The following is a 27,806-nucleotide window of genomic DNA, read 5'->3' as shown; positions in this document are numbered from 1 at the left end:
CGACGTAAAATCTCAATTGTGTTTTGAAGAAATCATGTCTTTGGTAATATCTCAACGATATATGAAGGCACAGTGGCGGATACAGATGGGGGGCGCAGGGGGCGCGCGCCCCCCCCTTGCGGGTCCGCCTGTATTGCCGAACATTGCAAAACCACAATTTTAACTTTTTATATCATAAGATGGCATTGTGTTTTACATGTTTATAATCACTTTAAATAAAATTTTCATATACTTTGCCTGTGACTTGATCACCTTTTATTACGATAAAAGTAAAGACAACTCAAGATATGTTGCGCCCCCCCCTTGAGTTTTTTCTGTATCCGCCCCTGTGAAGGCATCAATTCCGAAACTGCACAAGATCTTTCAATTCGGCAAATATTTAAGATGAACAGTTTTTTGGGACTTCTAGAGCTACAGCGTGGATTTTACTCAATCCAAGGATCTTAGCCGTAGTAAAATCCATGAGTATAAGTCAAGGGATGTCTTTGGTAACTATAAGGAACACAATATATAATAATATATGGCATTTACATAATTCATTGCATACAATAGGCATAAGCTATAATAGAATGAAATAAGACACCGCAGAAGAGAACTCTATGGGGTCGCCATCCGATAAATACGGCAGCACAGACAAACAAAAATATTGTATAAACATCATGACAAGTTTATGCACAGAAATGTGTTCATTATTGAAAATACCAAAATAATGGAACAATAAAGAAGAAATAGAAGTAATTATGAAAACACTTATGGATACTTAATTTTGGTTATAAGATGTGCACAGGAAACGGTACGCCTGTAAACTCTGATTAATGGATTTGGCTGGTATAGAATTTACGTATTAGATGTACCCCAAAGGCCTGTCTATCTTTGTGACGATAAAAATTAAAAGAGCTTACTTTCAATCAAATCGAGAAGCTTGTACGTGGTGGAAGGGCTCCGTAATATTTATTATTATATTTTCTGTACCTGATAATAAAGTAAGAGCCGAAACATGTCGGATTTTTAAAATATATTGTGGATGTAACAAAGTGTCTTTTATTGATAATACAGAGCTTACTTTCACTCTCAAGAATCTCAATAGCCTCAACAGCCACCTTTAGCCGCGTAAAAATGCATACTTAAACGCAAGCAATATACTTGTACCACGATTAGGAGGAGGTGATGTAACCCTTACTTTTCGTTGCACTTGTCAGACGTATTGGTCGAATTCGTTACGCAATCCGCTTGAATTCTCTGAGAAAGAAAACTTCAAACGGTCATGCCAAGAGACCGCGTGTGAGATTTCCTTCGGTATCCGTTGCATGGTGTTGTCCCGTTGCGTAGGCGTGTTCGGACCGGCCTCCCCGGGTCGTCGCCATTCGCACTTGGGCAAAAGCGTATCGTTTCGGCGTGACCCAATTAGCTCCCCTTAATGCCTTCGGATCATAATCTGAACCACTCGCTCGAAATCACTCTCCCCAAGAGCAAATATTTGAAAAATAGGAGTCGCCCACTCCAGGCGGACTCGGCCGAGGCGAAAGTTGCGACAGCCGACGAATAAATTTGAATATAGATGCCATTATGTCTTCCTCTGCGATTCCACGCGCACACCCATATCTCTTTTCATCTCCTTATGCTTTAATCGCCGCTGTACGTTTTTGAATTGACGGCATTTGCATGCTTGCTTTCTCTGCACCCATTAACCGTTCCATTTCGGGATCTACGACGATGAGGCTTTGCTCACTCACAACAACACATGGTTTTTATAGGGGAGTCACCACAAAACAAACCGTTGACTTATGGATCTTATAGAACTATGGAAGATTGAAGCCTTGGGGGAAGATAGTTACGCCACTTACCGAAGTGTTCCGGGTTGAAATTCTGAAAGAATCCTTAAGTCAAGACAAAACCAAAATCTTCTGCATTAGAAGTGGACCAAGGAAAAGGCTTCCCTACCCTGCATTGGTGAACCTACTCACCTGTGGCTTATTATGGTAGGAACTCTACCTCACTAATTCATACAAGCTTAGGTTTGAATCACCAAGTAGGAAGTGAGGCTTGGGGTCACTCATTTTTTATTATCTCTAGGCTTATCCTAGGCTATCCTAAGGCTTCATCTAGGGAAAGGCATCATCTTCATGCTCTTAATAATTCTATGGATACAGTCATCTAGGGAAATATTTTATCCAATAGTGGAATCATTGTTCTAAAAAGTAGCTATCTTGGTATATTTCGCTAAGGGCAAACTATGGCCAATACCAGAGATTCCCCATCATTTGTGGCTACTAAAACTATCCCGAAGCATTAGAGAGACAATCGCATTTCCGCGACCAAAAGTAATAAACGGTCTACCAAAGACACTATTTAAATTTACTGGGCATGAAAATCTTACAAGTCGCTTGTTCTATCAGCGAAATACTGAGAAAGAAGAAAAATAGATTTTTATGCTATGAGAAATATGGTGAGAACGCATCCCAGAAGGACGATTTTAGAGGTGTGCCCATTCGCCTGCTTGTGGTCCTTTCTTCGAGGGCTCAAAGGATCGAAATCAAAATAAGAGGAGGGGCAGCGCTCACGCCCCTCAACCCATCCCTAAGGGATGCGGAATCACCAAATTCCCTTTCGCTAGTTTGCCTTATTTTTTTAGGCAGAAGTGACGAGGAGTATTTTTGGGGATTAATTAAAGTGGAACAGCTTTTGTTTCCTTATGGAATAGCCGCTGCGCCTGGACTGTTCATAGTGATTCTTAAGGCCGTTTTACACGGGGCGCGGAATTGCGCAGGTTAGGGCTGCATTTATTTCTAAAATGGCGTGGAATTGCGCGAATGCATGAACGAAATTAGAAAAGGGGCTATTTTGCCGTCTCGCATCCACGCATTCTCGCATGTGTTCTAGCAATTCACCGCTTTACATGACGCAATTTTGAATGCGCCTTCGCACCTTCGTCAGATTGCGCCATTCCGTGCACCGCGTAAAACGGCCTTTACATCACGGGCCATGAGGCCGTAAATTTGTTGTGTCTCTTTGGATAATAAATATGGGGCATGGAGAACTAGGCGAAGGGAAAGATGTTCGAGGGTTGAGGAAGGCGGAAGCGAGAAGACCTTTTGCTTTTGGCAGACGCTCTAAGCATCCCTTCACTCCTCCAGTTTTCGGGGCACACCTTTCGCCCCATTCTCTGCGTCCGTCTCTCGTTTCGCCTTTCAACGGATCAGATCATATTCTCTTAACGAGCACCAACCCCGGAAAACATCCACCACCCGAAGAATATATAACACATCCATCGCATCATCAAAGAAAGCGAAAGGCATTGATTGCGATTCGTTACCCACCATTAGTGTATTCATAATATAAAATTCATTGGGTAATATAAATTCCTAGTTTAGACGAATAGCAATGGTCAATTTTAACTGCATTTGAAAAAGGCCAGATTGGCGCCCATGCGATGCCACTCCAGGTGGCGTCACTGGGACCTGGATGCTATACGAGTAGTCAGGAGTTTTGCATCGTCTGAGATTACCAATGCATGCATGAGGCACAGAGCTTATGGAAACATGTCTTAATAATCACCTATTAAAACAGCCTAAGGCCGGAAAGTTTTCTTCGTTTGATAGGGTATTAATAATCCTTATTTAAGCCGAGCGCTACCAGCTGCAGGGTACTTTGCTACCTGCTAGCAGCCTGCTTCGTATCAGCGCTCAAAGTCTCGCCCCAAGGTCACCTCACACGGTAAAAGCGGGAACCAGAATGTCGTCTCACGGACTTTTCCCAGTATTCCTACTTTGCCGTCGCGTTATCGCGCGCTTGAAAATTTTCACTTTTCATTTGATCGCAAAAAATAGATATCGTCATAAAAAATTTAAAAGCGTGAAATACGTACTCCAGGAGTAATAATCTTTCGCCTTAGGCAATAAAAAAATAATTGGAAACCACCCTATTATAAAATCAACCTAGGGGGAATCACAGATTTAACGATATTTGAGGTTGAGATCAATATAAATTTTCTCATACTGACATTTCCACCCGGGCATCACTCCTCGATTTCTGTGTCTTCTGGGATAAACGGTCGTCAATCTGAATTCTGTAACACATTTCCGTGTTCCGCCTTGAATGATGGCAGAAGTGCTTCCTCCATAGAATATTGTCTGTTTCCGCTGTGTTGTTTTCGATTCGTTTTCCCCATCGTGATCTTTCTGAATCCGACGGTGATGCGACGTTGGCAGAGGTTTACAGCCCAACCCATGCAACACCCAACACTCTTACCGCAACGTGTCTCTCCCTTAGCCCCAAGCTATAAATGGACGCCACGTTTCCTCACGTTCGTCGCCGGAATTTTGGCAATGTTTGAGGCTCGCGCGTGACAACGAAAGGAAGCGTTGCTCGAAGTATTCTCCCCGACGATTCCAACAATGTGGCGAAAGACAGCGGGTAACGTGAACTTCCAATATGTTTTAGCCTGTAATAAGACACATTTACATGTACATGATATCATGCGAGTCACCTCCTGGGTGTGTGGCAGAGGGGTCAGTATTTTTTCCCCTCATGTTGCTCAATTACATGCAAGTGTCTAAATAACTTTATCTGCATTAACGTGGTATGCATCATTCATTCCTCTACGCAAGACTATTTCGACAGTGACAGTTTGGGACATCTAATAAAAGATACATAATGAATATTTAGTATTCTTAGTCATATACTCCATGTACTTATTTCTTAAAATGTGTTTAAACTGTTATTTATTAAAGAACGTGATTTTGAATTGAATTGAACATGAATTTGAAACTATGTTTAATGAAAGAACAACAAAAATAAGTATTTAATAATTTTTTTCTTATAATATGTGCATTATCACTTGTTTTATGCATATTTAAATTGTAAAAAAATTGAAAAATAAAAGGAACTTCTGATGAGCCTTATGTGGCTCAGAAGGACTAAAAATGTTATGGAAAGTATGACTGGCTTCTATAAATTTTTGTTACACTCAATGTAAAAAACATTTTTGCAGTATTGATAGATGATTATAAAGTATAAATGTATAATGCTTCATTCGGTAATAATAAGTAAAAAATGGCAAATGAGTTAATAAATCATTATAGGAAAAAAATGATATCGTGGTGAATTTTGCGATGGTCAATAATCGCTCTCAGGGAAAATTAATTTTAAACCATTACAATCTCAAATCTCGTCCACTTACTTTCATATTCATCGTCCATTTTACTGTAGTAGATACGTAGGGTTACTCAAAATATCCCTAACTCTTGCTCGACTTATCCAATTTCCAGACGTAATGAGCATTAAATATTATCCATATCATATCCCTGTTACTATTCGCCAGTGTATTAGACGTAAAACGTTTACCACCGGTAATTACCATGGTAAGCTTTTGTAGATGAGAAATGAGCTTTCGTGTTGCCTGAGATTCCTCTCGGTATACACCTGGAAAGTTCAAAGTGAATGTGTTTTTTTTAACGAGACTGCATGGAAGACAAAATTCTACAATTATAGCGGGTGTGATTCTTCCTCTTGAGTGAGCTGGATCACATGAAAGTTGAAATTCAGTTGTTTCATGACACGAGTCCTATTGTCAAAAGTTTCCTCAAAGAAGTTTCATTCATTGCTTTTTAACTGGCCATATTTAATCTCCTTTGGGTTATATTTTTCTTTCCTATGAATAAATGGTATGCATGTTATTGATGCCGTAAAAGACGTAACCTCTGCGAGGTTTTTCTAAGCTGTCAAGGCAAAATATTTGAAAATCTATTCAAGCTGCCGGATATGAAATAAAGCGTATTTGTTTCATGACTTAATTTCTAATCTGAAAGGTTTTTTTCTTTATTATTCAGTAATTTTTGATCTTATATTTGGCGTTTTTAAATGTATACGTTGCTATTCCAGTAATTCTGTGATAATTCTATTGGACGCTAGTAAGATGTTGTGTTATTGAATACATTAATGGTTTATGGACTTAATGGAAATTCATCTTGGCCCTAGTTTTGAAGACGTAATCGATATTTTTATTTTCATGCTGTTCTATGACCCATACTGTAACATACATTTAGCTACGAATGCAGCACCAAACTATATTTCTTTATGGTGATAATATAAGAGCGAAAATTCAATCGAAGTTTAACCGGCACTGGTGGTAAATGATGAGTTAACATCAATAGCTTTATTAAAATTCTTGAATTTCTAAATTTGACGGCTAATTCATTCGCTATTGCTTTTGATCGTATTTACTGTTGCACTGTTTATGCTGTCATCTCATCGTTTTTCTAATTAAGTCAGCAGCTACCTTCGTGTGGGTAAAGTAGGAGATTGATAACGAAACGGTTTCGAGCAAGCTTTTTAGTAACATGGATGGATGGTGAAGTGAACGAACCCTTTGAACGTTCATGGATCTTAAAGCCGACAGTATGCTATTAGTGTTTTCTTGGTCGGGTTGTTGAGCAAAGAACCTCTTAACGTCTTAGATTTATTATGCTCAAGGAAATTCTGTTGCTCGCCGGCAAGAAAATCAACGACTTACGAAGCCTATGAGGAAAGCTGCGAAAGTTCTTTTTCGCGGTATTCCTTATTTTGGAGATAATAAATTGCATCCAGTCGCTGAGCCGCTCACGCCTTTGAACTGAGGAACAATGCTCCATCCAGCAGTTTCATTATTTCCAAGCGAGCACTCTCGTTTAAGTTCACAACCCCGAGAAATTCACATTTTGGTGAGAAAATTATTGACTACTTCATTGAATTAGGGTCTTTTATTTCACACCAAAATATTTTTGGGATAAATTGAGACTAATTAAAGTGGAAATCTTAAAATCCAATATAATGGTGATCTATCGTTCTTTAATGAGATAAGACCTGGTATTCTTTCATCCAATCGATTTGGAGTGAAAATCAAGTTGAACAACTAGCTCTCATTTATTTTCTTTTAGGAAATTATGTCCGACTAAATCTACAGGAGAATGTTAAGCATTATATTTTATCGCCGGATACGGTCTTCGAATGTCATTTCTTGTCCAGAAATGAAATGGCTTTCTTTGACCGATTAAGGACGCCACATTGGAACACTTGAGGATGACCTACTTATTTTTTTACCCGAGACGTTGACTACATTCCTTCTCACCTTACGTAAGGAAATTGGTAACACTCTTTTTAGCTGCTCTTTTTGTCCTCCCGGTAGGAATAACGGAATTGGCAAACTAATTGTGTCAGCTTTGTCCTTCTTCTCAGAATACTCAATCCTCGTCATTGATTTCACCCAGGATAGAATTACCTTTCACTCTTGATTTTTCTTTCGCATGGTGATGCTTCCAAATGTACGGGTGGGAAAATGATTCCCATACTTTGCACACGTAATTTGCCGACTTAGTTTAAACTAACAATAAATATTTTTCGTAAGTTGGTCAATGCCAACTTGCCTTTGCTAAGATAACACTATCAACGAAGCTTTAACTTTCCCTACATTCGTTTTGCATCGCTAATTGCAATTTAAAGACCCTTCTTTTCCCATCCATAGTTATTGTGTTATTATGTAATTATCTTCTGAGAAGTTGGCCGAGAAGGATGGAGGATTTCCATGTGTTCACGCTGCCTTCGTAAATTTTTTAAACCCAAGGCAACTCTTATTTGATCATCATCTTCATTCACCGTTTTTTTTTAAATATGCGGTGCCTTTAACCTCGATTTATTGCTTCAAAAAATTAATTTCTCTCGATCAATGACGTATGTTTCGTTGTGGACATAAGTGTGTTCTGCTTTCATTGGCATTCAGAGCTAAGGTGCTGGCTCCCCACCGTGTGGGTCCGTGTTCAAATCTCGGCGTTGGCAGAGATTCTTCTGGGAATACTCTGTGCCTGCTTGATTGATTCGAAGAGAGCACTTTAAGCGCAGCACGCCCGACGGATGGGTCGTTGAGTTGTGGTCCCCTTGGCACCTTTCGTTTAGAACAAACTAATGCTGACGCCGGGTTTCTCTCCACCCTTACCTAACCACCATTCCCTCATGAAGCAAATGACCTCAACCTTATGTTGCTTACTCCACATGCCATATCAGACAAGAAATAAAGTATATTATCCTGTGCGTAAACCGCAAAAACTCATGCGGTGTCGGATGGTCTATATCGATGGCTAAGTTCTGACAACACGTATCTCAAATTCGGCCGGTTTGAGACAGGTATCTTAAGCAAAGTGTATCAACATTGAAAAAATAAAATACAAGCGAAAAACAACTCTGTTTGTAAAATGAAAGCTTCTTTTTCATTGTTATGAACTTTTGGTTTTTTATTTCAGTGTACGAGTACAAAAAAATAATCGTTTCTTTGCTCACCTGAAAAGTTGTTATTTTTGAGATACGTGTTTTTATTATACTAATTTATATGACTAATTATAGATACATGCGCATTTTTCTAAGGAAGCTCCGATGTTTTGCGACCCCTGCATGTTGATTTTTATTACGAAAAGATATAACAGTACTCCCTCTACAATCCGGCTTTTTTTTATACAGGCAGCTACCAATCGGGTTGCTCTGTAATTTCGAGTAGTCTAACAGGTGGGCCCAGTCCAACTCAGAAAACTGGTGAAGTTGTGCTTACTGAGAGAGGTGTGAATTGCTATTCATGTACTGTATAACAGAATATATTACGTATTTATACAATAAAACACAGTTCCTGCCGTTTAATTGTGTCATCATTAGTGATTTCCAGCGATCCGAGGTTTTCGGCAATACGGCAGTGCTCTGGTCGGATATCTGCCGGATTAGCTAGACACCGATGTGTTTGGTTACATCTCGGAATCTGATCTAATCGATTACGTCGGATTTTCTCGGAAACAAGGAGTCAGTCGCTCATGATTCTATGAACTCATTATAAATTACCCTCCAGATGAGTCCAGTGACTCAACACAAATAGCAGTTTACATGAGCTTATGCGCATTGATTTTTTTTTCGATTGAACTATGAGCTTTGCGCATTTTTTGCGTTTTCGGTGTTATGTGTGGTTTTTAATAATAATAATAATAATAATAATTCGCCTTTATTGGGCGAGACTGGAACTAGAAAGTCCCATCTTCCATCTATACCCCCTCGTCAAAAAATTTATGCAGATGCAGTTTTTGTGAGAAAGGAAAACTCTAATCTTGGCAATTAAGCAATAATACACTTGCATAAAATGTAGGGACATTGATAAATTTTAGTTACTGAAAATATTTATTTTATTCCACTCTAATCACGGACCAAGAAAACCACAGAAATGCCTCGCAAGAAAAATATATATAAAATATAAAAATTTTAAATTTATTTGCAAAATTAAAAATTTATTTGCAAGCAAATAGTTGCTTTTTGCTTGTATTTTGTTTTTTATTGTTATTACACTTTGTGTAAGATATCTGTCTCAAACCTGCCGAATTTGAGATAATTGTTGTTAGGGCTTAGCCATCGGTAATTTGAATTTATTTTTCAGATAATTAATTTTTTTCTTCTTATCTTGACCTCGTTTAATTCATGGCAAAATAGTTCTCGGAGTAAAGGTCAAATGTAAGTGATGCAAAAAAGTTTTAGCAAACGTTTCAGTTTATTTTAAACTATCATCAGGGCCATGAAAGAAAACATGAGAACAATATCAAATACAATGATATGCAATTTTTTACATAAATAAATGTTACGATAAAGTTGTTAGAATTTTAGTTAGAAAAGGTTCCTATATCTAAAACAATTAACAGTTGTAATAAAAAATAGACATTGAAAACCTAAGTAAAATTTATTTTTATTTAATTAATCAAAATTAATGGTAACTAGGTTTGGTAATAGCTTAGTAACGTAATATCAATAAATATGTGCAAAGCTAAGGTATGTCAAACATTTTTGTGCATTCTGTTCTTATATATAAGGTTTCTTTCATAGCTCCATGATGATAGTTTAAAATAAACTGAAACGTTGGCTGAAACTTTTTTGCATCACATACATTTGTACTATACTGCGAGAACTATTTTACCATGAATTTATTTTTCGTTTCTATTCCTCTGCTCGAAGTGAATGCAATGGCTTTCCTATTAGTATTTTTACTACGGAAGAAAACTGAAATGAGTTATTTTTTTCTCGAAGATAATCGCCTGACGCATCGCGACTCTCAAAGCCGAGAAAAGAAAAGAAAATAATTTGAATTTATTTTTCGTTTCTATTCCTCTGCTCGAAGTGAATGCAGTGGCTTTCCTCATAGTATTTTTATTACGGAAGAAAACTGAAATGAGTGATTTTTTTCTCGAAGATAATCGCCTGACGCATCGCGACTCTCAAAGCCGAGCAAAAGGTTGCACCACACCGTGGAGCACGCGCGCACAGGCACACACGCACACGCACGCGCTCCTAACGAGTGAGTGACCAACCAACCAGCGTCGATCCACAATGCTACCTTTTTTGAATCGCAGCGATCCCGTTTCCACCCGCCCCGGAGCACAGCTTAAGGCTGACGAAGCACGGCTTTCTCTGACCGTCGTCTCTCTGGGGCAGCTTTCACTCTTTTCTCGGGCCCCACCCCATAAACCCTCCCCATCCCCTTCCTCCCTCCCTCCCTCCCCGCCATCAATACGCGTCTCCCCGCCGATCGCCCCCCCCCCCTCCTCACTTTCTTTCAGCCAATCATAATACGCGGACGCTATCAGCGATTTTAACGTCACCGTTTGGTTTTAATTGAATAGCAGTTGTAGATACGAAAAGTGAGGGAATAAGCGATGGAAAGAGAGACGGTGGGAATGACCGTTTGATTTAGAAAATGATGCGTCGAGCAATCACTCTTCTGGTCCCTGAAAACCTATCGCTGGAGCTATCATTCTGAGGGACAGAAAACATACTCGTGCGATTCAGGCTTTACCTGTACTCGTGTATCAAGTAAGAGTGTGCCATAAAACATCCTTGTACTATAATTAAGTTCTCAGTCAGTCCTCAATAAATCGGACGGTTTTCTCGAGCACCATCCGAGTACTTGAATTCCTATGTTCGTATATTTTCATTTAAATTTCGTAATAGCCTCGTCGAAGGGTTTTCCCCCCCGTTTCACCGCGGTTCAGATGGCCGGCTCGAAATATACCACATGTACGTAAACCTTAGAGCGTAATTGATGTTTACTAATGAAGCATTTTCAACGTTTGATCGTATTCGGATCCAAAATGTGGATTCAATATTTTTGTCAAATCCTTGATATTTTGTGAGAAAAAAATTTTTTACTGATGTTGAAAATTAGAATAAATTCGAATGCATATATACCCCTCTGACAATTTTTATAAATTCTTCGATATTATGATTACTATTGTGGCGTGAGAAAAATGTAGGCATGCGTCATGTGAAAAAACCTGATGTATTGGAATTTTTTTGACTAAATAGAGGATATCCATACAAAAAACTCGCGTCGGGTTGTTGGTTTAAGGTGGACGGACCGCTTCGTCCGGATGATTCGTCTCAATCAATCAATTCTCCTCTTAGTGTCTTCTTTGGGTAAGGGAAAGGGCTGTTTGTTTTTCTTTTTTTTTTGGGCTCCGCAACGTCATCCAGTGAATCATCTCGCAGTCGCTTTGAAAAACTTTGCATTTGTGGATCGTCATTCGGTTCGTTGCTTTCGAAACGAGATTTGGGAGTCCAAAGACAGGCAAATTTCGCTTTAAAATTGCGTCAGGTTCCGAATGCCTCGGACTAAACTTAAGCCGATTAATATCCGTGGCTTGTATTGCAGAAAGTGCTCATGTATGCAATATGTTTGGCTTTCACGTTATTAGTCTTCTTGCGTTAGGGAGGCTGGTGTCCAATTTTTGTAGGCACTCAAAGCTCATCTCTCAAGGTATATTTCATAAAAAGATTTGTGGGGGATCGGGTTGGTGTGGTGGCTAGAGGGTTAGTTTTCCACCCAGCGGGCTCGGGTTCAAATCCTGGCAATGGCAGAGAAATTTCATAGACTGCCCGATCCCTGCTTGAGTGTTGTGTGGAGGAAATTTCAAGCGCAACACTCCGTCCGTCGGATGGGACGTTAAGCCGTGGTCTCCTTGGCGCCTTTCGTTAAGAGCAGGCTAATGCCGACGCCGGGTTTCTCTCCACCCTTCCTTCCATACCCTTCCCTCATGGCGCAAATGACCTCAGCTGTCGGTCGCCTCCTCCGAATACCATACCATATCAAGATTTGTGCCACGTGTCATCCTTTACGATGTTAGTCTTCGTTTGTTTTGTTCTCTAATGTGCCCTCGTACTTGGAAGTAAGGAATAACAATACCTGCAGGAAGATTAGGTATATTAGTTCACGTCTTCATCATAGATTGTTACCTTCTTTTCTATTTTATTCTAATAGGGTCTCAGCTACTCATGTATCACTCAGATCATATGCCAAATTCATGTTTTGTTCAACTGAGTAGAACATTTTAGTCTTCTTTTGCTATCGAGTTAGCTTCATCGGTTGCAAAATTTGTATTTTTTCTCGTTCTTAGTCCTGGACGTGCGTAATTGCACTGATTGGGATCGTAATAGTGTGGGAGCGACATTAAAACCAGAGTGAGTCGAAACTAAAAGAAAAAAAAATACATAACCCAAGTCTTTCATTCAGCCATCATTCTGGTTTCACGGTAAATTTCCTTTCTCGGTTCCGAATGGCAAGGTTAGGAACCCTTTTTTTCGAGTCTTGCGGCTTTCGTGACAGACGTCGGTTTAATTTAGCTCACGGTCTCTGGAATGGCGAATATCTCGAATGCAGATTGCGAATCTTTTGACTGATTCCGTACTCGATGGCCGGGCGATCTCACCGGTTGCAAACGTCCTTGCCCAGAGCTCTACCTCGAACAACCATTTAGGGGTGGATAACTATTGTATACCGCCCAAATTCGCCAATGGGTCACTGTTATCCCGATTGATATATGTATTGATTTTTTGTTCGTAATCGGTCGACCCAGATCCCATTCTTGTTGAAATTGATGCTGCCCCAACCCTACGATGAGTCGTGCCAGCATTTGCCGGATCGAAATAGTCTGGTACGCTCGTAATCACGCTTCATCAGCAAGGTCAAACACGTGTTCACTTTTCTTTTAAATCTCGGGAAAGTGGTTAAGGGAAGCTAGTTGGGGGGGGGGGGGGGATTTTCTTTCCATTTTACTCAATTTTATCTCAAATCTTCCCTTTGTATGAATAGGAATGGATTTAATTGTAATCGCACTAAATTTATTCTCATTGAAATTCAAATATATGTGCTGATGATATTCAGTAAGCTGTAATTCGTGCTTATTATTGGTTATGTATCCTCCGTGTCCATCTAATGTAAGCTAAAGAAAATCTGTCTAGTATGATAAACCATATTTGTTTACAGTATGTGTTCGGGATGACCAAATTGCTCCAAATATTTTTTTTGTTTTTATTTCAAACATTGAACCAATTTCTGTAGCGTTAAACATTTCCCCATTGCTATTGATTGCTCTACTCTTTTACGAACACCATACTGTAACTAGATCACCAAATACACCTCTGCGTTTTCCAAAGTATTTCTACGGAACTTATAAAGGTGTTTGACCAACAGTTTTTTCTTTCAAACATGTCAGGATAACTTAGCTAGTCTTACCATACAGCAGAAAAAGCCGAGGCGAACGCGTAGGTAATGAGTACCTGCTAGCAAATGTAAAAACAAAAAAATATCGAAAAAGAACTATAACTTTCAAATAATAAATTGAAATGTGTGACTCCCTATGCTAGTCTTTAAACCGCACGTTAACTCCAACGCCGGGTCTTTATCCACCATTTCCCGCCGAGTTCCCCTCTTTTGCAAATCCCTAGCCTTTAAAATTTACCAATTCTAAAAAAGGATACGTCAACCGTTGCCCAATGCCTAACATGTACAAGACCCATTACCAATTAAAGTATATAAATAGATTGCAGTGAATGTACGGTATTTATGAACCTACGAATAAATAAATAAAAACGAGTGAACGAGCTAAAGTGTTTTAAGTAATGTATCCGGCGACGGGCACCCGACCTCTGGTCCTTTACTTTCTTCGCAGCTCATGTTCACTTGTCAGTTCATTTTGGTGAGTGCCTTATGATAAGTAAAATGCATACACACAGTGGAAACCAAGGAAAGTACGTAGTGAATGCACACGGAATAATCATAAAAACCAACCTAAGTCAAAAAGGAATGATAAATTGGATAACTATGAAGTCACGATTCCCTTCCTAATCAAAACGAAATATTTTGCGCCGCCAGGGACTGCAAAAGAAGTGAGGGAAACTACATTTCCTTGAAAAACAGAAGTGGCGCTTCAAACTTTGTAGTAGAACTTGCGAATGCGTTTGTACACAGCATACACCATGTTTAACATGAGCCCCGTCGATTCCGATTTAAATTTATATCGGCAAGAAATCGTATTCATTATTACATTTTCAGTCGATCTCGGTGAACGGTGTCCTATATTAACTGTCATTTTTAACCATCTAGGCGTTTTGATTGGTGTCTATCATTGCACCTTTCCTGGAGGAAGCACTGTTGGAAATTATTTTGCGTAACCCCTCGTGGCAACTACTTGTTTGCGAAATGCCCTGGTATAAGTTCGTCTTGACGTCCTTGCCAGCTATTTCTCGGAGCTGGTTCATCGTCGACCACATCCGCCGGATGCCACTTTCGATTTTCGTTTTGAATTCGCTGCTAAGCAACGACCGCCTCAGAGAATTAATTACCCCGAACGGCCTTGCTGGGCCCAAGCTCCTTTCTCTGATCTTCTTAGTGTTTAGGGTCTGCGTAAGTAGCCTACTCGTCTCCCTTGTATCGAATAGTACCGTTCTGAAATGTTTCAGTTGTCACTAAAACCACGATTTTGTCTTTGGAATGGTCCAAATTTCGTGTCCAGTAACGCTCTTTCATGGCTAAACGGACCATAACGTTAGGTCATCGGCCTCCTCTATGGTTTTTAATTTTAGCCCCTTGTTAATCGTCATTGTGTTTTAAGTTTCAGTAAAATTTAAATCTTCGATTTTATATCGCCAAGCACTTAAACTATCCTCTTCTTATTTGAATAGTTAAAGACTAAAAGAAATCTGGACGACATTGCTAGCTATTTCTGTAGACGAATTCATCGCTTACCTTGGTGTAGGATTTTGCTATTTTGTGTGCGAACGTAATCTTTTTCCTGATACTATTTTTATTTCAGTATCACTAACAGGCCTTAACTTTTTATCCGCGTTGGTGTGCCAGCAAAGTTGTGAATGAAATCACATCTCAAGGAACCATATATTCCGAATAATTATTCCTTGCATTTACAGGTATAATTGGCTTCAAAGTGCATTTATGTAAAAAAAAGACATGAAATACGTCGATAAACACGCCATTTATTCCGAGACGAAAATTGTGAAAAGAACTTGCAACTGCTTTAGACTCTGAATGTGCACGGGGTTGAAGTAAACAGTACTCACTAATGGTATGCATGTTTGTGTACACCATACCTTTGGTATATGAACTTCTAATACATCTATAAAAATGATCAGTTTACAAATATGCACTTCAGTCGGAGGTAACGCTCTTAATGTCTTTTATACTTCTATAATTTAACCACTTAGTTGAAATATTTTACGATTAAAATATTCCATTTGCTCACGACGCGTTTCGTTATTACAATAACATTTTCAAGTACCTGTGCGTACATGAAAACGTAAGTAAGCACTTGTAAATGTTGTTTCAAAAAGGAAATTGTCGTTAGAAAATGAATTTAATGGAAATGTTGCAATGTCTTACTGAACTAAAATTGATAACTTCTACCAAATCTTTCCGCATATCATAAAAGATACCGTACCTAATGGGTCAATTTTTCCTCCCTGTTGTATCTTCACTATTTTTTATTATTACAAAAAAATTAGACTGTATCACCTGACGTCCTTTCGACTGTCGTAGACACCCTGCCCAAGTCAAGTGGTAGTAAAATGTGATTGGGGTGTAGCGCACGGATAATGTATCCCAAATAAATTCCAAAATCCATCTAAATAAACCCCTAAGGTCTTAGTTCTCACTCGAGTCAGGTGGACATCCTGTCCGAGGGTGGAGGCCCAGGGTCAGGGAATGGTGAAAGGGGTGTGGTAGGCATATCTTCCTGCAGCCCTAATCGCCTCGGCCTACTTCTGCAAGGGCTGCAACCTCGGCGTCCTTCGTGCAGGGGAAAGGTGGCCATATTTCGGGGCGTATCCCGACGTGCGGACCGAATGCTGTGGGCACGAGAGGTGAGGAACCCCAAGTGACGGGAGGGGGGGGGGGACACTCTTATTCGTCCTTAATCATTAGCATCGTGGTGTGTGCTTTTTTCCCTCCCTCATCAGCGTCCCGGAGTGGAGAAGGCCATAGCCCACCCATACCTCCCCCCGAGACCGTTCCCAAAGAGACGCGCGTGGTCTCCCGCGTCGTGGGTTGGGGTGCACGGAACGACCTCTTGATTCCCCGGTAGGTTTGAGCAAAAGACACGGGTGGAGCACGTGCTTCGGTGCAGAGGCGGCGTTGGTGCTGAGGGAGGGGCCGCGCCGAGGGCAGGATGTGTGTGTGTGTGATCCATGCGATGCGTGGTGGATGAGGGGAGGGGGCGGGGGGGGGGGAGAAACTGGGTCACGGGGAACTGCTTGGGTTCTTTGGACTCCCCTCCCCCCTTTTCATCATCTCACTCCCTTCTAGTCCTTCCAATGCAGACCTCTTGGTGGTCCACTCCCCTCAATCGCTCGCTCGAGGGTTTAACGGGTTGTGGAAGGTTGCTCTGGAAAGGGGCGCGGCCAAGCATAATTCCCAGCGACTCAACTTGGCGTAACTTTAATTGTCTTCACGATAACCGCTGAAAGACAGTTCTACCGAATGTACTTTCTTCCCTTCGATGGGGCCATCGTTACCCACAAATCGATTTTCATTCCCTATTTCTCGTTTCCTTTTATGCTCCTTAACTCTATGAAGTAATCAATACTTTCCTTCTAACATTAAAAAATCCTTTAATTTATTATGAATACCGCTGAGGGATAGTTCTACATAATACATTCTCATCTTGCAGCCATGTTTTTCCCTTTGTTGAGGCCGTCGTTAACCGCGAAACAATTTTGATTTCTTCTTTCTCGTTTCCCTTTCTGCCGGCCCTAAAGCATGATTCTCAGCAACTCAACGTGACGTAAATTTAATTTTCTTCACGATAACCACCGAGAGAAAATTCTATCTAACATATTCTCATCTCGTAGCCGTCTTCTTCCCTTCATCGTTAACCACAAATGGATTTTATTTCTTGTATCTCCTAATCTTTTCTGCCAGTCCTAAAGCATGATTCTCAGTAACTCATCTTGGCTTAACTTTAATTTTCTTCACAATAACCGCTGAAAGACAGTTCTACCGAATGTATTTTCTTCCCTTCGATGGGGCCATCGTTACCCACAAATCGATTTTCATTCCATATTTCTCGTTCCCTTTAATGCTCTTTAACTCCATGAAGTAATCAATACTTTCCTTCTAACATAAAAAAATCTTTTAATTTATTATGAATAAATTATTTTTTCATAAAATAGCGTCATACGTACTCTTTATTAACAAAGTACGCGATTTTCATTTTTTTCAAGTTGTTGAAATTATTGCCCCTGTCGAGTATTTTGAGTTTTGTATTGCTTTTAATTTAACAAAACCTTCGCGGTATTTTTTTTGCTTCCTGACTCGTGCACATTTTTTGTTTATATTAAATGGATGTTCAGAATGATGTAATGTATTATCGAGGGAAATTGAAATATAATTAGATCAATCTAATAACTAATTAATTTACTATCCATTACTCTCATCCATGGTCGGTAGTGATGCGATTATGGATTTTTTTAAATGGCTTATATAGAAAACTCATTCCCGTAGTCTTTTGTGGTCTTTGTTTTTAATCTTTTACCTATTGTTGGTAGATACTGACTTTATAAATAGTGCAATATGTTTTTTGTGAACTAACCACTATCATTAACGCCGGCGATGGTTGGGTGTACGCAGTCGAAAACCATAGTTTGCCAGCCTTTGGTCAGTCAAATTTTTAAACCAGGTTTTCATCATTCCAATTCAATTTCAAAAATTCCGCATTTGATAAACATGTTCCGGAACCCCTTTCTGAGGATACACTTGTATGCATAACAACAAAAAAATTAAGTCCTAAAAGGTGAATTGTTCGACCTAGAGTGGTGCACGCGTTGAAGTCTCCTGCTTTCTATTCTCTTAATCCCCTACGTGGGACTTAATTTGTTTGTGAACTCGGTAAGCTGGTTGCTAAAGAATCTTATGAGGCGTTTCACTATGAGTCACTCGTCTTTTTTTATTGCTTGCTGCATAGCGATATATTTTCGCAGAATTTTTACCAGACCGTCTTTCGATTGAATCTATATTGCATTCAAAATAATCATTCATTGTTGCTCTCGAAGTATTTTCACCTTGACTATTGTGGTAGAAAGATTTGACTTTTAGTCCAATGAAAAAATTTGAGTGTTTCAAATTTTCAAAGTTTTGCTATACCCTATTTGCATTTGTAAGCTAGTTCCCCAGGGTAGATGTACTAAATGGTATCGCGAATGTGCATTCCATTGCATCATTGCGTGCAAAAATCTCATGTTAAGACTATCACATGTAAAAATACACCTACTTTAAATAGCTAACTTAAACTTTCCAAGTGTATGTTATTTGGATAAATATTGCATTACTTTATTTTTTGCTCCCCTTGTAACTTTTGCTTTACCCAATAACTTAAGATGATTTATAATATTATATTTCAACGCTCATATAAATTAATGAAAACAAAAGTCTGGGTACCTCCCTTCGGATTTCAAGTGTTGATTATTTGTGGGGTTATTTTTTATCCAAGCTACAGCTCACGTCGATAGGTTTGTTAGTCCTGTTCGCATACGTGTCATTTTCTCACGTAGTGGAAAAACATTTCAATGATAGGAGCAGATCTAATGACTTCACTTCATTGTGGAAACGCGATTACTTAGTTATGGTTTAATTTGGTCGTGATATGCACGATACAACTAATTTTCCACGTTTTATCTTGAATTTGTGCGGAATTGAAAAAGTATACTTTTTCATTGAGAGTTGTGAGTTAATATATGAAATATTTTGAGACTGTTTTTTTATACGGTTAACAGAACACTATGTACACAAGAGCATTAATTTGATATTGTTCTCATGCATTCGTGTGAAATAAAACGAACTATTTTTCTACTTCAATACTACTTCTGGGAAATTAAAATACTTTCGTATAGTAATTCTAAACGAGACCGCTACTTGAGCATAAAAAACTATTTTTTACTTGCAAAGTACTCTTTCATCCGTGAACATTTGTACAAAGTGTATTTTTTGCTCAAAAATACTTATTTATGAGTTTTTTTCGGGGTTGTGCTTACTTGGTTTTTCAAACCCGAGCGCTCCCGAATTATGTTTATGTTAGAGGATTTATTTCTTATCGCTCTCATGCGTTTGTGTGAAATTAAATGAAGTACATTCTTAATTCTGTGGAACTGGTGGGAAATAATAATATTTTTAGGGTAAACTAAACGCCACCGCTGCCCTTTGTTATAAATTACTAATTTTTTTACATGTTGTTCCCTCACGTCAATTGATAGTAGATCATAGTTTATTTTTATGCTCAAAAATACTAATTTATGAGATTTTTTACGAGCTATGTTTAAGTTTTCCTGGATATCAGACAATTACTTATTGCACTTATTTTTTATCAGAGCGCGACCTGGGTTTCAATGAATTATCATCATCTCCAGGCGCTAATTATGATTTAAATCATAATTAGCGCCTGAAGATGATGATAATTCATTGAAACCTGGATCGCGCTCTGATAAAAAATAAGTGCAATAAGTAATTGTCTGATATCCAGGAAAACTTATAATGGAATACCACAAATTAAATCAAGAATTAGTAAATTTTGTAGCTATGTTTATTTGGTATGATGGACCCGAGCCCATACTGCCCATGGATGTGTCAGTGTGCTTCGCCCTCCCGCCATTTTTTCCTCGACCGCGGGCGCCAATCGGGTGGGGCTTGAGTAGCGTCTCGGGCGCAGCGGCGCTGGTTTGAGGCGGGAATCTGGGGCAACGGCCCCTCGCCCGTTTCACTCTTTCTTTACCATCCTTCCCCGACCAACTCCTCCTTTCTCAGATGGCGTGGGATATAACCACCTCCTCGCCATCTGTGTGAGCCGCGTGGGGTGGGTTTCGCGAAGATAGTTTTTTTTCTTTTCTCTTTTTCCTCCTGCGCTCCGAATAGGGGTGGGAATGGTTATGTTTGCGGGAGAGGTGTCTTACGGCGATGAGGTAACACACTCACGAGGGAGTGGCTCTCTTGAAACTCTGCTGGGTGGTGGTGTTGTTTTGGGGTGAGGCTTCCTTCGTGGAATAAGTGTGCACAAAACGAGAGAAGGTGGGATATGCCGACGCTGTACCACAGGAGAGGAGTGTACGTGTGGGCGTTTGCCGGCAGGAAGCAACGCGCTAAATGCCAGGTCGTGAATTTTTGTCGGCTCCTAGTTTCACGCGCTAAGCTACTGGGAACTATTATCTAGGATTACATTAGATCTCAAAAATATTTTATTTGCCTTGAATTTGATGTCTGGGATCTTTGAGCCAGGTTGAAAATTACCATGAAAAACTTATGTTAATAGATAGATATTAAATGTTTTCAGTGGGTAGCTCTATCAGGACACATGCGTTCCATTCTACTTATGCTGGTCATCAAAACTAAATTTATAACTCGGTGCTCTTCCCTGCTGCACCATAAAGCCGCTATTGAGAGTCTGTCAAGTTATTTGTTCCATGTTAGCACCATTTGGTCATTCCACCTGTGTACATGACTAAGTACACTTTCATGCTTAATACGATAATTTTAGAAGCTTCATGTTCCTTGTAAATATGCCTTACTTGATTCTCTCCACCATATTGAACCTCAGGAACTGTACGTTTAACTACGAGCAAAGTAACTTATTTTATGCATTGCTTTGAGAAATTACGTTTTTGATGACGAGAATGAACATGGTACTACTGATATTTTGATTGCGTGAGGAAATTTTAATTGTCGTATGTGATATCATGAACACGCAAAGTACTTTGAAGCGCAGATTTTTTCCCAAAAAATATGATTTGCTGTACTTGCAAGATTCAATATAACTTTTTTTTCATCCATGCTGTGAATTAATTTCTTCATTTTAACGGTCACATCTGTCGGTACTTAAACCTAAATTAAGGCCTGACTAGTTGTGGTCTGTTCAATGAATGTATTTTCTAAATTATGTATATCATGCTGTTTCATCGGAATACCCAGGATCACCCTTCAAATTGTATCCTATGTTTACAACGATAGCATTCAATTCCTAAATACTCGATTATAGTATGCTGACTTATCAACGTTTGTAAAAATTCTACAGGTTCAAATCAGATATCGTATTAGATATTCATATGATTAAGGAAATAATTGCACTCATCTGAGTATTATTATCATGCATATTACGCTTTCAAGCTGCCAAAAATGGAATTGTTTCCTTTGTAATAATATTTATTTTCATTAAAATTTTAATGTTAGCTGCTGAAAACTTTCTTATTTCTATTATTTGCGCAGACAATATAAAAATGAAGTTCTACATATTATTTTAGAACATATAATTAAAAACCTATTTGCATTTTCGATTTCATAAATGCTATTTCAAGGCAATGCAGTACGAAAAACCCAAGTTTGTTTTTATTTTTTTTTTATGAGAGTCAATAGTGGAAATATCGGCTATTGCTTTTTTTTGATTTTCGAAATCATGATATTTACTTCGTCTCTCTGTAAAGCCTCCTCAGCATATTGGTCTACATTTTAAAATTGTTTCGGAGCGGTATCTCCCCTGCTTATGTCCCGCGCTGCGTCATTTCTTTAGGGCGGGCCCATTCGATCCAGAACAGTCTTGGCGGGAAAGGGAGGGATGGGGTGATTAGACTGGGTCGGTGAGAGTTGCCGAGGGGATGGTGTGGGTTGGGCACCGGCTGATGGCACATGGCGGCAGACCACATGCAACGGCGAGAGTGTGTGATATATATTACATCTGTCGTTCGTGCCTCTTTTTTTCTCCTTTGGCGGTCGTTTGAAGGATAGGGTTACGTCTGGAGGTGTGACGCAACAGCACATGTCCATGGAAAAATTACGTATGGAAAACGGCCGCGCGGAATTCTCTTTTTTTTGTGGGCGTCAACTTTTCAAACGGTCATCGTGGCGTTCAAGATCTAGGTTAATGATTTTTTTCCGATCAGCACAAGTATTTGATCTCGAATTCCAATTAATTTTGTTTGTTAATGCTTTAATGGGGCACTGTTCACGTCGCTGATCTTTTTCACTATTTATGTGTTTTATATTTTTGCATCGGAGTTTTTTTTATCCTTTATGTTCACTACCACTCATAGTTCAAGTGGCATAATTACAGTTAAAGTTCAGCGTCAAAAATGGTCTAATAATTCATAATGAAATATGATTTGATTCTTTCTCACTGAATTATTAGTCTTTTAAGTATGGAGGAGGTATCCATCGTCGTCGGGCAAATTTATAATAATATCTCTACCGTATAGTTTTACTTTTAGTCTTTCAGCGACATATAACTTGCGACTTTAAAAAACATAAATATTTAAAATTGGAGAAATGTAATTTCGATTTGATATTATTGAGGTACAAACTGCCATCATAAAGGGGATATTTTTTCGCTCTACGCTAGAATTAATTTGGTATGTGAAGAATGAGGGGGAAAAATAATTTGCGGATTATTTCGGTCTGCTTGGTATATATATTTAGAGGTATATTGTCTTGAATTTAAGTGCTTTTTTAGCAATGAATCAGCAAAAAAATCATCCTATGCAATCGCGAAATTTTTTGGGTATTTCTACTTGTTTATAATGACATTTTTTACTTTATTGCCAATGTCCATAATTATCTAATTATTGTTTGACAAACACATTAACTGGGAGCTGTTCACCTTCCGTTTCGCATTATTTTTTCTAGCGTGTGAATCCATTCCCTTAAAATACCTTCGCGAGCAAGGGATAATTATGACACCGTATTTAATATAGCAATTATAGGCAGTAATGACATCTTTTGATTGACCTGCGTCATCTACGGGAGACTGTTTTTTTAATTCCGTAAGAACGCTGTAAATATAATCATCTCTCGTAATTTACGGAATAATAGAATATTGAGGATTTGAAATAACGGTGAAGACATCATTTACAGGTATTTAACTTTCTTAAGCATAGTTTTATTAAAGCATCAAATGTTTCTCATGATTTTTTTTTGGTTTAGATGATTCTAAAACATGTTTTACAGTCAGATAAACTCTATTTTCCTTCATTTCTTTAATTAACCTCACCAGTGTTCTCGTCGAATGTATAGTGTAAAAATGGAAAATACGATCTATTTTCATCTTTTCTGAATGCCTTAAATAAAACAATTTTGCTTTTGGCTATTGTTGCATTGTCCTCCATTCCTTTCATATGGGGGATCGGGTTGGTGTGGTTGCTAGAGTGTTGGCTTCCCACTCGGCGAGCACGAGTTCAAATCCCGGCAGTGGCAGAGAATTTTCAAAGACTGCCCGATCCCTGCTTGAGTGTTGTGTGGAGGACATTTCAAGCGCAACACTCCGTCCGTCGGATGGGAGGTAAAGCAGTGGTCCCCTTGGCGCCTTTCGTTAAGATCAAGCTAATGCCGACGCCGGGTTGCTCTCCACCCTTCCTTCCATACCCTACCCTCATGGCGCAAATGACCTCAGCTGTCAGTCGCCTCCTCCAAATACCATACCATACCTCCTTTCATATTATCTTACAATTTAATCATTTATGCACGATGTAAAACTTTCCCGACGGATAGGATGAATAAACTTATCTCGGTTTTTCCTGCGGGTCAGAAAAATGAAGACAGCGTTTCAGGTTGCGAATTAAATTTTAAATTTCAAAATTTTAATCAGTAGCCATGAGAATGTTCAATGAGAAGGAACCAGAAACGCTTGTTACCTTAGGTATTCTTACCCGCGCGCAATCCCGATAGAAATGTATTCAGTCATTCAGGACTCAACGCTGTTTCTCATTTAAAAAAAATAATTTCGCTTTGGGTTCATTTTTCAGAAAATAAACTCAAAGCCATGTCAAGTCAGTAAATTAGCCGTCTCAGAGTTGGAACTATGCCGCGAATGGACGTCCAATGAGAGGTTTCCGTACGGGTCTCGCCTGGCTCCAGGTTAGGCGGTAAATAGCCAATTGTCAATTGTGACATTTCCATCTATCGTGACCTGGAGCTTTGGTTCTTCGTCGATAATTTCTCTTGGTGGAAAATAACCCAATCTCTATTATTCAGCGAGGTGATCTTCAACTTCGCAGCACCCGGTTCGCCTACGCTGCAAAGTAAATGCTAGAAGTCGCCTCAGTCCTGCCTTCGTTACTGATCTTTATCTTCTGTTACGGAACGCTGGCTTCGGAGGCGTGGCAATGTATCATTTAAAAGATGCTCGAAGTTCGACCATGCTCCGCCAGTCATCGCTGTTCGCGCTCGCTTTCGTTCTCGTTCGTCATCATTCCGCTGGTCCTCCTGCGGGCACTGGCGCTAGCTGTCGTGGCGTGACTACGAAAGCGGCTGTTGCTTCCTCACATACGCGTAACATTCTGAGAGACGTGCATCTAGTCAGTGGTTATTTGTTGTTTATGCACGCAGGAGGATTTCGTATTTGCTTCTCTTTGCTGAATTAAATAAATTGCATTCTACCGAGTACGTTCGTGGCAAAAAATGATAACCATTTAATTATATGTCCATATCAATATTTTGTACAATTTCATTGCATTCGTCTTGATCAGTGGTGTAGCCAGGTGGGTGCCGATCCCCCCCCCACCGAAATATAAAAACACAATTATCTTCCTTCATAAAAGAAAACGAAACATCGAAAAATCATGAATTTACCGAATATTTCTTTAACAAATGAAGTTTTTTCGATTATGAAAAATGTTAAAATTAGTTTAAAACCCTCTACTTAGTACCCTGTTTTTCTAAAATTTTCCCCCATGTTTTGGACCTCCCTCCCCCGAACGAAATTCTTAGATACGCCTCTGGTCTTGATAAGTCCGTATGAAGATGTGTTGGCCCAAGTGAACCCGTAACAATTGCTATTTTGTACACTGTCATTACTTATGGTAGAGAAAATCACTTACAATTAGATTAGTCCCCAATTTTAAGTGGATTCTATCAAAACAACTATACTACTGCTCTTTTTGTCGTGCTTTTCTAACCCCCTCGGAGCTCTCTGTGCATGTGAAGCACTTTATTTTTACGTTATTGATTAAAAATCACCTTCACAAAACAGTTGTAAATACTGAACAATGAAATTGAGTACATTTTAGGCTTGTAATTAATTATTGTTTTCATAAATAATGTAATGCATGGATAATCCGTAGTCTAATGCAAGCCAAATGTAAAAAGAGGAGTTAATTGGCTGTTGGACGGAGGTCTGTCGTATGTTAGACGGAGCAGGTATTGCTATACGGAAAATTACACGCAAAGTAAAATTTAAGGTCCATACGATTATTTGGTTTTGCAATTGCATCCATACTCATTTTTGTGTGGATAGATGGAAAATTTCTTACAGCTCAAGACTTTTAATTTTTAACTTGAATCTCATATCAGTTAAGTTCTGGGTAAACTTCAGTTTTTTCTTGGATTTCCTTTTTTCTTATCACTTTTACCGACAGTTCAGGAGCAACTGGAAGACTATTTTTATTTTCAAAATTTGTTTGTATAGTTTTACTTTATTTACCGTCATTTCATGTATGAGAAAGAAAGACTACCGCCATTATTATTTTAACCAAAAATGTTTCAATTAAACTTATTGTAATAGTAATAATAATTTATTTACTCCTACATTTTGTTTTTACATCTAAATACAAAAAAAACAACAAGATAAAGAGCTTTAGGTGGTCTCCAAGGTCATAGGACCAGAATTGAGCCACCATCAAATAACAAAATGTATGCCAATAAAAACATAATAATGCAGTAAATGATACATGAGTGCTTTAAATAAATAACATCAAAAATTGTTCAACTATTTCTTGCGAGAAAAGACAGTCTTCAGCATGTCTCAAGCTTCATTGAGGATTTATTTTTTTTTATTCTAGCGGGCAGTAAATTAAATAATTTTCGCCCCATGTAAAGAAAACAGCGTTTATATAATGCTAACTTAGGTCTGTTTGCTACTATAAATGACTCACTCCTTAAATTATATTTATATTTGTCACATCCACTCGGCATATTTCCATTTCTGGCAAAAAACAATTTAAGCACTATGAATGAATAAAAATGCCTTAGCGGCAACAAATTTAGGGCAACAAACAGCGGAAATGAGTGCTCATAATAAATTTTAGACACTATTACCCTAATTATTTTTTTTGCAAGACAAGTAAGTATAGTGACCGCCTATTGATTAGAGCGCTAAGCTATTGATCGAAGAGTCCCAGGTTCATAAACTGAGTGAAGCCTTCGAACTCCCTCAAATAAAATCCTCGATGAGCTAGGTGGCCGAGTGAAAGGAATTGGCCCCCCCTGCCTGAATTTGTGATATTCACCCCATTTTGGCTTCGTGTGAGGTGAGCTCTACCCTTGAACTAACCTTCGGATTGAATCACTGAGTGTTTGAATGAAAATCAGTTTCCTTTAGAGGTTATTCATTTCCTCTAAAGGTTTTGACTGAAATGGATGCCCAGGAAAGAGTAATTTGGAGGTAACTAGTTAAGAACAGCAACCCTTGAGGAAATTAAGCTGCAGATAAAGAAGGAGAAGGAAGGTAATTCATGAAATGCATGAGGTGCCTTCCTCATTAATGCGACTTTAAGACCACGTACCGAAGGATGATCCATGACTTTTATCGCACGGTATCCATTTTCCTTTCATTACGGAAGGAAAAATTGTTTAAATTTGAATTATAATACAAGTTTTATTTTTCATTTCTTTAGCTAGCGAAAATTGTTCATAACGAATATTTCCAACACTGTAGTTAATCAAGTATTCGATACTTCACATGGGCTATTAGCATTATGTTGAATGCCAACCTCATAACCTGCGCAAGAGCCTCGTCATGGGCAAGGCTCACCGAAGGCGTCGTCTATGGCCATCCCACGTGCCGAGCCGAGCTCTAGTTGCTGGTCGCTGCCCCGCGCGGTGTTTGCTCCTCCTACAAATTCTCCTCCGGAGGCGGTGGAGGGAGGGTGGCGGGCGCGGCTCTCGCTCTTCGCCGGCACTCCCGTTAATAGCTTCCCGTCGTGCGGACGCTCAGCTAGCAATAGCCGTTGATATCCCTTTGAGGCAGAAGGAGCTGGAATCAGAGCGCCCAAGGATGAAGCTAACGTGAGATCCACGCAGAAGGAGGTTCTCTCTCGACGTAGCAACGGGTTTGTTTGATCAAAATCGTAATTCATTAAAAGAATTCGGTTACACGAAATTCCTTGGTGTCCACATGGACAAACGGCTGACCGGGAACGAACACATTAAATCTTCAATCAATAAGGCGAAAGGAATCCACGCAGCACTGCGACCTCTACTAAAATTTACCTCGCCGCTGAGTCTCAAAACCAAATTGCTCCTGTATAACAGCTGCATCAAGCCTCTCCTGTCTTATGCATCCCCGGCCTGGCTCGTAAGAAGAATGGTTGGGGCACCTTGGTTCGTTTCAAACAGAAATATCAGAAAAGATCTGAAGATAACTCCTCTTCTCTCCATTCTAAAATCGTACCTTCCCCGGTTTGAAAAATCTTTCGCAGCGACGCAGAACGAACTTTTGAAAACCCTT

This window comes from Ischnura elegans, chromosome 9 (genome assembly GCF_921293095.1).
Source record: "Ischnura elegans chromosome 9, ioIscEleg1.1, whole genome shotgun sequence".
Lineage (NCBI taxonomy): Eukaryota > Metazoa > Arthropoda > Insecta > Odonata > Coenagrionidae > Ischnura > Ischnura elegans.
This window is presented reverse-complemented; position numbering follows the sequence as displayed.